The sequence below is a fragment of the Haliotis asinina genome, chromosome 15 (assembly GCF_037392515.1).
Source record: "Haliotis asinina isolate JCU_RB_2024 chromosome 15, JCU_Hal_asi_v2, whole genome shotgun sequence".
NCBI classification, from domain to species: Eukaryota; Metazoa; Mollusca; class Gastropoda; order Lepetellida; family Haliotidae; genus Haliotis; species Haliotis asinina.
Window position 1 is genome coordinate 42458355 of NC_090294.1, and position 5068 is coordinate 42463422.

Sequence of the window (5068 nt, forward strand, 5' to 3'; positions counted from 1 at the left end):
GTTTGTTTTTTGTTCAAATAAATATGTAATAAATATAACAAGATAATACAACATATTTCAGCTTTCTAAACTAAGCGAACTCTCATTGTCACCTTCCTTGTACAGAAACCTAGCGGAAACCTACATTACCCAAGATCCACAAGGTTTCCGCAAGACCAGAAACGTACTCACTCCAGCTATAAAGGTTTCAGTAAACTGAAACTAAATGGAAACTTCCAACTACAGTTTCAGTTGACGGAAACTAAGACTTGTTAGTTTCAGTTATGGAAACTATGCTGAAACTCTCATTGCGCGTTTCCTGAAACTGAAACCTAGCGGAAACCTACATTACCCAGTATCCATCAGGTTTCCGCAAGAACGGAAACCAAGTTATTTTTGCTGTGCGCCTTGATGATGGAGGAACATCAGATGGGGTTACAGCCTTTAATATAGTTGGAAAATGGTCACTCCCACAGAGGTCATCGTGGACTGACCATTCGAATTCATTAAGCAGTTCTGAATTTGTGAGTGACAAGTCGAGAGGAGAATAAGTCCCTGTACCAGGATGTAAATATGTGTTGGAACCATCATTATAAAGACATAAATCATTGTCAGAACAAAAGTCCTCCAACAATTTACCTTTAGTGTTTGTATTTACACTACCCCAGAGTGGGTTGTGTCCACAGAGCTTGAAGATCGGTTTTGGCAAACGCCGAAGACGGTGAAATATAAAGAGAGCATAGCGTAAACGATACATGTAAAGTAATTCTTACTGCAACAGCCTGCATATTAGTAATAAGTGAAACAGGGCTTTGAGTAACATTTTGTCTGACTAGAATGGATGATCCGCCAGTGGCCCTATCACCCGGAGGGGAAAAACAATGATATGCATTAAAATGACGAAGGTTAAATGTATCTGTTTGTTTTAAATGTGTCTCTTGGAGACATAACGCTGACAGTGTAAAATCTTGGACTAATAGCTGTAATTCATGTAAATTAGTCCTTAATCCTCTGCAGTAGGTTTTGTGAAACGTCAAAGACGGGGGGATATAGAGAGAGCATAATGTAAATACAACGTGCAAAGTTAGTTGTACTGCAAAGGCCTACAGGATCCTGGTGGTTGAGGGCATGGGGGCAGGACCAGTGTTCCTTATGCTCAACACACCACTTCGGCCCTAACTTCACCTAGACGGGTGGTTGAATGGGCCCGGTACAACCAATCGGCTGGTCATGCCAAGCCCTGTGTATGCATTTTTTAATACACAATTTCGGACACTTCAGAAAAAGTTTTGTGAGATAACTTGGCTTAAAAATATTTATTTGAATTTAACATTATTTCTCTTTTGTATTTTGCCTAGAGTCCTATACCCAGAAGGCGGTGGCTCATGGGCCAATCTGGTAGAATGATTTATTTTTTCTACTGGAGTATACCATCCGGGTATCCCTGGTGCTACAAGTCGGAGACCCACTTGTGATGAGCACTGTCTTTATGACACTCCGTGGTGGGTGGGGAGCTCGGGTGGTGAACCATTCAATCTCAACCATGGAATACCAAACCCCTACCAAAAAAACAAAACGTCCACTTGAAAATGATGATCAGGAACGACCCTCTGTATCTGTTGATTATTGGCCACGGTTTATAGTTATTCAGACTCTTGATAAGACTCCTATCAAACTGAATCCCTTTGCCATTTCTAAAGGAATCTCTGGGATAGCAGGAGAAGTAAAAACATCAGGCGCTTGAGAAATGGTTCACTGTTGATTGAGTGTAACAGGAAACAACAAGCGACAAACTTGTTATCAATTGATGTGTTTATTGGAGTACCTGTTCTAGTTTCAGCTCACAGAACATTGAACACTAGCAAGGGCATTATTCGAGACTGTGACCACCTCCTTTCAGATATGACTGAGCTTGATATAGTTTCTGAGTTGAAGGACCAAGGAGTAACGTGTGTCAAAAGGTTTACAACACGAAGAAATAATGAAACTGTTCAAACAAGCACTTACCTCTTTTCATTTTCGGCTCCAAATCCTCCTAAGTCAATCAAGGCAGGTTACTGCAATCTGAATGTTGATGTATACATTCCAAATCCGCTCCGCTGCTTTAAGTGCCAGAAATACGGACATGGCGTTTCTAACTGCACATTGTCTGTTACATGTGCTCACTGTGCTGAGAATACACATGTAACAGAAGATTGTGATAGTAACCATAAAAAATGTGCCAACTGTCAAGGAAGTCATTCGGCTTTTTCGAAATAATGTCCAGTTTGGAAAAAGCATATGGAAATAAACAGGATCAAATTTTCTCAAAACATCAGTTTTGCTGAGGCAAAAAAGATTGTACAGTCCTCCGAACAGACGGAAACATATGCCTCTATCACCAAAACACCCGAAACAGCTTCAAAAGGCACTACTACACCCGTGATCACTTCATCACACTCCTGTCAGACAGACTTGACATGGGTGAATACGGAGCATCCAGAACCTCTCTCTACTCAGATAGCACCACGTACTATCCAGCAGATCGAGTCGACTGCTTCTCGTCAGTCTAGAGCTCAGTCTGAAGGAAGTGGAAAACAAAATGTCAAATCCAAATCCAAAGCAAAAACAGAGGCAACTAAACCAAATCGAGCTCCAAAGGGGTCAGAAAATAAGATAAAATTATATAATAGATATGGTTCAATGGAAGAAATGGAAGTATGTGATAACACCCATCCCAGGGCACATAGCTTGTCGCCCTCAAAGAAAGTACGGGGTAGATCCCCAATCAACCCCCCAGAAGATAGTTTACTCCCACAACATTGTACAGTGAAACTGCAGAGGACTAAGGCATAATTACAATGAGTTACAGTTATTGGTCCTGGATTGTACGCCATCAGCAGTCTGTCTGCAGGAGACTTATTTAAAGCAGACAGATCTTTTTGAGCTACGTCATTTCAATGCTTATAATTGTTTCTCACCTCCGGGTGACAGAGCCACTGGAGGATCTTCAATCCTAGTCAAACAGAATGTTATCCATAGCCCCATTACACTCACTTCTAATCTTCAAGCAGTTGCCGTCCGACTCACTTTACATGTTACCCTTACGTTATGTTCTTTGTATGTCTCACCGTCTACAACTCTTCAGAAGACTGACCTTCAAACCCTATACGATCAGCTTCCCAAACCGTGTATTATTATGGGAGATTTGAATGGCCATAACCCACTCTGGGGCGGTACAACTACGAATACTAAAGGTAAACTATTAGAAGAGTTCTGTTCAGATAACGATTTATGCTTATATAATGACGGTTCTAACACATATTTACACCCTGGTATAGGGACCTATTCTGCTCTCGGCTTGTCACTCACAAATTCAGAACTACTTAATGAATTTGAATGGTCAGTCCACGATGACCTCTGTGGAAGTGACCATTTTCCTACTATATTAAAATCTGTAACTCCATCTGATGTTCCTCCATCATCAAGGCGGAATTTTAAAAAGGCTAACTGGGCTTTATATGAAACAATGTGTGCTGAAAAACGTTCCTGATCCTATTAAATGCTTTTCTAATGAATTGAACTCCATAGCTGATGAGTGTATACCAAAGTCCTCTGCAGTTCCACATATTCGAAAACCATGGTTCAACGATGACTGCAAACAAGCTAGGAAGGCAAGGAAAAAAGCAGAACATTATTTCCGTCGCCATCCTATGGTGCATAATTGAAATAAATTTTAAATTTTAAATGCTAAAGCGCGGCGTACTTTTAAACAGAACAAACGCCAATCTTGGCAATATTATGTATCTAAAATAAATTCCCGGACACCCATGTCCAAGGTATGGAACATGGTCCAGAAAATTAAAGGTAAAGGTACTAAATCTACTGTCCATCACCTTAAACATGGAGATCAGTTACTTACTGATAAATCAGATATCGCAAATCAACTGGGCGAAACCCTTGCTAAACACTCTTCCTCTTCTAATTATTTACCTAAATTCCAGCAGTATCAAAAACAACAAGAAAAGAAAACTATTAATTTCAATTCCGATAATGGGGAAGATTATAATGAAACATATTCTATTCTTGAACTCCATACTGCTCTTGATCAAGCTCATGATACTGCTACTGGAGCTGATAACATACATTATCAACTCCTGAAGCATTTACCAGAATCCTGCCTAAAAACTCTTCTAAATATTTTAGATGATATTTGGACATCGGGTAACTTTCCTCCATCATGGCGTGACGCCATAGTAGTACCAATACCTAAACCGGGACGTGATCATATGGATCCGTCCAATTATCGACCTATTTCACTAACTAGCTGTCTTTGCAAGACCATGGAACGCATGATAAATAATCGACTTGTTTGGTACTTGGAAACTAATAACCTTATCACAGATATACAATGTGGTTTCCGTAAAAACAGAAGTACTGTCGATCACTTAGTGCGTCTAGAATCATTTGTGAAAAATACGCTGATTAATAAACAACATGCTGTGTCTATCTTTTTTTATCTCAAAAAAGCATATGACACAACCTGGAAATATGGCATTTTAAGAGATTTACATGATTTTGGTTTGCGAGGTCGTTTGCCTGAATTCATAGGCAAATTTTTAAATAATAGGCAATTTCAAGTCCGTGTGAGTTCTACCCTGTCTGATCATTACACTCAGGATCAGGGTGTTCCACAAGGCAGTATTTTGTCTGTCACTCTTTTTAGCATCAAGATCAACAGTTTATCTAAAGTTTTAAACGATGTAATAGATGGATCTTTATTTGTGGATGATTTTAATATTTCTTGCCGTGGTAAGAATATGCATACTATTGAACGGCAATTGCAGCTGTGTTTAAACAAAATAGATAAATGGTGTCTTGAAAACGGCTTTAAATTTTCTAAATCAAAAACCAATTGTATACACTTCTGTCGTAAATACAAACCCCATAAAGACCCAGAACTCTTTCTCAGTGGTACCCCAATCAAAGTGGTCAAGGAGGCCAAGTTCTTGGGACTTATTTTCGACTCACATTTGACCTTTTTGCCGCATATTAAATCCCTTAAAGCCAAATGCCTGAAGGCACTCGATTTATTAAAGGTTGTTTCAAA